We start from the raw sequence: 8,441 nt of genomic DNA, 5'->3' as shown, positions 1-8,441 counted from the left end.
CCCACACACATTACCCGTCGGGGCTGCTCCGGGATATTGGGAAGTGAAGCTTCAGCAGGGGCTTCAGGGTTAGGGTCCTCGAAGACCATACGAAAGGCCACCAGGAAGGCCTGCAGGTCAAGGACGACAGGATCCCATGCTTCCCATAGGGGGGTGACCCATTTCAAGGCATCACCCGCTAGGTAGTCAATCATAAAGGCCACTTTAGCCCAATCGGAAGGAAAATAGAGAGGGTAGGCCTTAAAGTGTAGCATGCATTGCTCCACAAATGCACGACACTGTCTTGGATCCCCATAGTAACGTGGCGGATCCGCAGGAACGAGAGCTGATAGATCCATCTGGACGGTGCGTAATTCGCCTGGAACTCAGCCAAGGAAAAAAAAAAATTATTTATTTATTTTAATGCATGTATTCGCTGGAAAACTTCTCAGAGAGCGAAGGCCGTGGGGCTCAACGGGAACCATGGCCTGAGCATGCTGTTATGCACACGCCCGGGCTGAGCGGCGTGTGCGTGTGATTGTAGTGATTCCACTGGACCATGAACCGGAGAGTGCCTGGAGGGGCGTGACTAAGTATCTGGCCGATCCGACCAAGATGGCACGACGGCATACGACGCCAGTGCACCAGGGAGAAACCGGGCAGAGGGACCAGGTGCTACTCCAGGTCAAACTCCGGACACGGGGGTTGACCCACACAGGGATTACTGGATCAGGCTGGTTAGGCTGGCGCACAGACTGGAGGGTATAGGCAGGCACGACTGGTATGCAGGCAGGCGGGTAAAGGCAAGCGCAGCTAAAGTGCAGACAGGGAGGCACTAGCAGGTAGGAACACAGGCAGGATAGGACCCAGTACACACTGGGACTCATGAACAGGCAGGTTAGGCTGACACAGACTGGTGGATATAAGCAAACACGGCAGGTATGCAGATGGGTGGATACAGGCGAGTATGCAGGCAGGGAGGTACTGGCCGAAAGGACGGGCTGGAGCACAGAAAGGTTAAGACCCAGTACAGACTGGGTCACAGAACCGCAGATGCGGTAGACAACCACAGCAGAGAGGGAACGCCCGAAGCGGTGGGCAAGAACAGAGCAGGACGGGGCTGCAGGAGCAGCAAGCACAAGCAGGGCAGGACAGGACTGCCGGAGCAGCGGGCAGAAGCAGGGCAGGACAGGACTGCCGGAGCAGCCGGCAGAAGCAGGGCAGGACAGGACTGCCGGAGCAGCGGGCAGAAGCAGGGCAGGACAGGACTGCCGGAGCAGTGGGCAGAAGCAGGGCAGGACAGGACTGCCGGAGCAGCGGGCAGAAGCAGGGCAGGACAGTACTGCCGGAGCAGCGGGCAGAAGCAGGGCAGGACAGGACTGCCGGAGCAGCGGGCAGAAGCAGGGCAGGACAGGACTGCCGGAGCAGCGGGCAGAAGCAGGGCAGGACAGGACTGCCGGAGCAGCGGGCAGAAGCAGGGCAGGACAGGACAGGACTGCCGGAGCAGCGGGCAGAAGCAGGGCAGGACAGGACAGGACTGCCGGAGCAGCGGGCAGAAGCAGGGCAGGACAGGACAGGACTGCCGGAGCAGCGGGCAGAAGCAGGGCAGGACAGGACTGCCGGAGCAGCGGGCAGAAGCAGGGCAGGACAGGACTGCCGGAGCAGAGGGCAGAAGCAGGGCAGGACAGGACTGCCGGAGCAGAGGGCAGAAGCAGGGCAGGACAGGACTGCCGGAGCAGCGGGCAGAAGCAGGGCAGGACAGGACTGCCGGAGCAGCGGGCAGAAGCAGGGTAGGCTAGAACCGCCGGAGCGGTAAGCAAAGGAGTCAGAGCAGACTAGAACCGCCGGAGCGGTGAGCAAAGGAGTCAGAGCAGGCTAGAACCACCGGAGCGGTGAGCAAAGGAGTCAGAGCAGGCTAGGCTGAGTAGGGGGGACAGGGCTCTGTTCACACGGAACAGACAGGAAGGGAAAGGCAGAGCCAGACACCCACAGGGTACTAGCAGAGAAGTAGCGAGTGGACCACAAACTCACAAACGGGAGTACAGAGACAACAAGCAGGAGTTAGGTACGAATTCAGACTCTGCAGAAAAAGGAAGGGAACGGACATAGAGGCAAAACAGGTAAAGGATAGGAGAGAGTTCAGACTGGAACTGAGTGTACGGAGGAGACCGACACTGCAGCGGAATACAGGAGCGGGTCTGGGAATACGGCCCCCAGAGAGGCAGGACGAACAGGCAAGGTGCGTGTTCAGACAGGACAGACAAGATACAGGAGCAGGTCTAGGTAATCGGCCCCTAGAAGGCAGGAGGAACAGACTAGGAGCGTGTTCAGACAGGTCAGACAAGATACAGGAACGGGTCTAGGTAATCGGCCCCTAGAAGGCAGGAGGAACAGGCTAGGAGCGTGTTCAGACAGGCCTGGAAATACAGCCTCCAGGATAGGCAGACAAGAGAACACAGAACGGGACCTGGCACCTTCAGAGTGCAAGCACACACTGAATGAAACACTATGCTCAGGCAGGGATAGATGGGCGCAGCTGAGCTATATACCAGGTGACAGACAGCAATAGGCTGAGGACGCACAAGGGGTGTGACCCACAGCAGGTACAAAAAGCAGGAAGTGATCGGGCGCCACCCTTAAGCAGCAGAAACAGACACAAACAGACAGCATGGAGGGAAGCCAGAGAGACATTCTGGACAGGAGATCAAGTGCGCGCTCTTGCACAGTGGGAGATGGACCACTATGCAAGGACGCCGCCAGGTATGTTACAAAGTGGCAGGCCCAACGACTTCTGTAGAGATGTAAGTCGCTGAGCTGCGGGATGCGAATGGCGGAAGCGAGCACACAGCGACCGTGCCCTCTGCAGAAGGCCATCTAGTCCGGGATAGTGGGCTAAAAGTTGCTCGACAACCAGGTTCAACATGTGAGCCATACAAGGCACGCGTGTGACATTGCCTCGGCAAAGGGCCGCACCCAGGTTTGCAGCATTGTCGCACACGACTTTCCCTGGTTTCAGGTCCAGTGGAGACAACCATTCATGAAACTGGTTCTCCAGAGCTGACCACAACTCCTCAGCTGTGTGACTCACATTTCCCAGACATTTCAAAGTAAAAACCGCCTGATGACGTTGAGCCCTGCTGCCAGCATAGTAAGGAGGTGTGCAGGATCCCTTCTGCGCAGTTAGAAAGCTTGTGGAATGACCAGACAGGCTTTGGGTGCAGGTGGAGGACCGAGAGGAGGTTGAGGAGGCAGAAGCAGTGGAGGAACTTCGAGATAAATAGGATTGACGCACAACTCATGGGGACGGCAAGACTTGGACAGCAGCCCCTTGTCCTGCTGTCACCATAGTTACCCAGAGCCCAGTCAGCGACATGTAACGCCCCTGTTCATGCCTACTCGTCCAAGTGTCTATGGTGAAATGAACCCTGTCACACACAGTTTCTCAAAGAAGCGGTGATGTTGTGTGCGACATGCTGGTGGAGGAGCGCAGGCACACCTTTCTTTGAGAAGTAGTGCCGACTGGGCATCTGGTACTGGGTCACTGCGACAGACATAAGGTCTCGAAAATCCTCTGTGTCCACCAGGCGGAAAGGCAGCATTTCTGTAGCCAAAAGCTTGCAGATGGTGAAATTCAACCTCTTAGCTTTCTCATGGCTAGGAGGAAATGGTCTTTTACTTGTCCACATCTGAGGGACCGAGGGCTGGCTGTTGTGCTTAGACGAGGTTGAGAAGGGTGTCCCCGGCAAACTGCCGGTCCGTGAGGAAGATGCAGGCGGACATGTTAGGTTGCCTTGATCCAAAGGTGGTGCTATCCATGTCGGACAGCGCTGAACACCAGCTGGTGTTTCCACCTCCAAAGAAAATGATGACCTGCCAATCACGCTGGCTGTTGCAGGTAAAGAGGTGGCAGGTCTGCGTCCCAAAACAGGTGTGACTGCTGTCCCCCCAGTCACAGAGGATGAAGAGGCCGCGGATGCACAAGATGTGGCAGACGGCGGTTGGCCCGGCCGGCTAGGCCGCATTGTAGCACAGTGAGCTTCCCACTGCAATTTATGCTTCATATCCATGTGCCGGTTCATGCATGAAGTGCTCAAACTATGTATTTTTTGGCCTCTACTTAGCTTTTGCTGACAAATGTTACAGATAACACAAGTTGGGTCATCCTCATCGATCTGAAAAAATGCCCAGGCTATGCAAGGCTTAGCACCCATGCGACCTGAAGAGCCACCACGACTTGTGGTCAGAGGCAGAGTTGTGTTTGAGGATGCAGTTGTTGACGTGCTTCCAGTACTACGTCTGTCCAGGAAGGCGCAACCTGACCTCGTCGTCACTAGCATCCTCCTCCACCTCCTCTGCTGACCTCATCGACTGGCTAACTGTGGGTTGACAGTAAGTGGGATCTCCAACCTCATCATCATCACCACCCTGTGTGTTATCACACCCGTCGTCCTCAGAGCCAACCTCTTCCTGCCCTGACAAAAAACTAAAGTTGTCGCTCCAATCAGGTATATGAGTCTCATCATCATCTTCCTCATTGTCTCCACCAACAGGAGTTACAGTTTGGGAACGAGGGTCTACATTATGGTCAGAACCTTCTGCCTCTGGTCCTGGATCCGACTCAAAGATTCTGGGCATCAGTGCAGATCATTTCCTCGTCTGGATTCACAGAAGCTCTGCCGCCGACCTCTAATTCCCAGGCTATAGTATGAGTAAACAGCTCTGCAGACTCCACCATCTGTGTTACCCCATACTAAGACGGGCAGCTGGAGACTTGGGAGCTGTGAGGAAGCAAGTGCGATTGGGGTGACACCTCTGAGGACTGGAGTATTTGTGATGTTGAAGTTGAGGTGGAGGAGAGCCCACTTAAAGGAGCACTTGATATCTGTTGAAGCACATGCTGTTTTTGTGCCTCATCTGGAATTTGTAGCGATTGGCGTGGCCGTAAGAAAGGGATCTTCTCACATTGTCCGCTAAAAGAAGTAGACATCTTAGTTTGGCTGGAAGATTGTCTTTCTTCAGCAGATGTTACTGTTGCTTTAACACCTACCCCATGGATACAACCTTTCTTTCCCTTCCCAACATGCCTATTCCCCTTTCCACAAGCAGCAGGCCTTTTTCCACTCATTTTGGTGGTTAACTAATTGACAACTCTGGAGTTGTTTGCACAAAAACAATGAATGGGAACCGAGCAGAGCTGAGTGGCCAAACTGTGGTATTAGCCCAAAAGTATTGGCTGGGTTAGATGCAGAAAAAAATTATTTTGAATTTGCAACCTGGTGGAGGTTAGTATAGATGGACTAATAGAACAAGTCCCACACACTGCTACAAGCCAAAATATTTTTTTTTCAGAGCAAGAAGCAGATAAAAATTATTTTGAATTTCCAACCTGGTGTAGGTAAGTATAGATGGACTAATAGAATGATGCTATGCCCAAAAGGTTTTCCTTCACTAGGTGCAGTAAAAAAATTTGCATTCTATACACAGGTGGTGTAGCTTGCAACACAGATAGGCTACTCCACTGACTAACACACACTGCAAGAGGCCAAAAAGGATTTGCTTTGCTAGATTTAGCCAAATGCTGTGAAAAAAACTTGCACAGCACTAGTACAGACCTGCCTGGCAAAAAGTGATAGGAACTGATGTAACCTAGTCCTCAAAAGGACTGCAATCACAACTATTCCCTACTCCCAAGCTATCTGTAGATTTGTGCGAAAATTGGCTTGAAATTAACAAAGTATAGCGCACACAGCAACAGCAGTGCAGTCTAACACGCAGCTGCAGCAGTGAGAAAATGGTGGTGACGGGGAAAATGGCTGGGTCTTATAGGGCAAGGACATGTGACATACACTGCCAATGACATGCCCTTGCTTGTGTGAAAAAAAGCAGTTCGCTCCGTGTGTGTGCTGCTGATAGGCTGACAGATTGCACCTCCCTACTGTAAATGCGGGAAAGAGAAAAAAAAATGGAGATCTTCATTATTTATGCAGAGATCCATCCCCTGCCCCTCCCCCCACCCCGCTGTACACTCAAACTGCGTATTTACATTAATTTTCAGCATTACTGAGAAAAAATCCAGTTATGATTTTGGTGCACGAACAGTTATCGAACATAACCTCGAACAGCCGAATTTTTCTCAAATTGTTCGTGTTCGCCGAACGGCTCGAACACCGCCCAAAACAGCTCGAAGTTGAGATTGGCGAACAGTTCGAGTCGAACACCGCTCCTCTCTACTGAAACTGAGTCAGCCAAGTCCTTGTGGCATAGCTGTGGCCTGGCCATACACTATTTGGCTAGCAGCCATCTCTCCCAACATACAGATGAGTTCTCATGTGTTCTGTGGGGAGGAGGGTAATCGCCTGCCTCTAAGCAATTTGTGCCTAGAGAACAAGGAGCGGGTATTTGAACTGAACATTTGTTAGGGCAGCTAGATTAGCCAGATATTAGCCCACTTTAATCAAACAGAAAACAATGGGACTTGTAATTGTGGTGCCCCTGATGGTTCAGTCACCACAGAGATAGTGCACCTCACCCAGAGGTGTGGAGTCTCCTTCTCTCAGGTGAGGAGGGAGTGCTGCCCAGAACCCCAACACCCGCATTCAACACTACACTGCTCCAGGCCGGCTGGAGGGGCAACATGCATGAGCGCAACTGCTGAGCCCTGTCCCAGGCTGGAGTAGGGGGAACCCAGAGGTAGGGGGAACCAGTAGTGGGTGTGGGTGGAGGAAGTAGTTTAAGGGAGCACTATAGTAGTAGGTATATAAAGGGGAGCCATTTTAGGGTGGCAGGAGAGTTCGGTAGAGGAGTCAGTGGAGAACAGTCAGGGATCAGAGTCTCTTTAGGAGCTCTGCTCCACAAGCAGGGCCCAGTGCTAGAGGCCCAAGAGGGGAGCAGAGGAGTAGGCTCCGATCTAAGGAAGGGATCCTAGGGGGTACGGCGAGTGCAGGACGGCACCCGTATGCCCCGCATCTGTCAGAAGACAGGGATCGTAAGCCGCAGGAAGGGGACGGACCCCTGGTCCAGCCGTGTAACTCCAGGTCTTGGCTGGGAGGCTTCTGGCTTATATAGTCAGTTGCTGAAGCCTCATTCTAATCCCCGTGAGGGACAAGCAGGTCCGGGAACTCCAACGTACAGGAGGGGCTTCAGAGCACCCAAATGGGATTGAGAGTGGGAAGCACAGGGCAGGAGGGAGACAGACCCAGTGTGAAGACTGTCTAGCTAGGAACACAGAAAGTGGAGTTCTGTCAGGTGCTCCTAATCTACCTGAGGAAGTGCTGAACCCCTGCCTGGTGAACGCAGCGCGATGTGGGGAGGCTGACAACTGTACAGTGCACCAATGGAACTGTCATAAGAACTGTGAGAAAAGACTCGGATGACTGCATCGCACTGCCTCAGTCCATTCTTTATCTGCGCCATCTTTCCCTCCCTGCACTACAACGCCCAGTGCAACTTTCACTGCCTTACACTGCCCAGGAGCAAGCTCTACCTGTGGAGAGCCACACCATCCCTGCTGCCGTAACATCAGCTCCAGAGGACTGCTCCGCAGCGGCAGCTCCCTTTGGCTGCCTTCCACAGGTGGCGTCACAAACACTTTCCCCAGATCCTCCAATATCTTCCCCTTTTTACTGACCGCCCTGGGTCACGGACCGGGCCAGCCACGGTGATATCCCCTATACCGGCATCCATAGGCCCAGCTGCCAGGGGGCGCGTCAGCTCTGGAGTCATGAACAAGATAAGTGACCAACCCGTTATCGGTGGGTGAAGTGTGCCTAAAGAACTGTGTAATGATACTGATGTGGTGCCCGCCCCAGAAGAACGGGCGCCATTATGTGCGTGATCAAAGACAACAGTATGGAACCTCCCATCGTGGGCCGGGTCCCAGAATGGCGCCAAAAGCATACCCTGCCCCTTGCAACTGTGACTGTCCGCATAGATGTGTCCGTCAAGGCAGGGAGGCCGTCACAAGGAGTGACCGACAGCAGATTGCCATGGGACCGACCCCGAAAGAGGAGGAGGAGGAGGAGGAAAGAAGGAATGGAGACAGGGTGTGGTCTTAACCAGTCTAGACCAGGGTTCCCCAACTCCAGTCCTCAAGGCCCACCAACAGGTCATGTTTTCAGGATTTCCTTAGTATTGCACAGGTGATGGAATTATTGCCTGTGCAGGTGATGCAATTATCACCTGTGTAATACTAAGGAAATCTTGAAAACATGACCTGTTGGTGGGCCTTGAGGACTGGAGTTGGGGAACCCTGGTCTAGACAGACCGCACCCGGCAGACAACATGGACGGAAGTCAGGATCAAGCCTCCGCCTCTGGCCTGCTGCCGTGGCAAGCGACCCCCCTCACCCTGGAGGGAGAAGCCAGTAAGTTATCCCCGGAGGACGCGGAGTTCCTCCAGAGTGAGATTCTGGAGCTGAGCCAACAAGTGGACCGGGCCCAGCAAGCCGCAGTTACCAAGTGGAG

This window comes from Phyllobates terribilis, unplaced genomic scaffold (assembly GCF_046119375.1).
Source record: "Phyllobates terribilis strain yellow unplaced genomic scaffold, ASM4611937v1 Scaffold_1039__1_contigs__length_458448, whole genome shotgun sequence".
Taxonomy (NCBI): domain Eukaryota; kingdom Metazoa; phylum Chordata; class Amphibia; order Anura; family Dendrobatidae; genus Phyllobates; species Phyllobates terribilis.
This window is presented reverse-complemented; position numbering follows the sequence as displayed.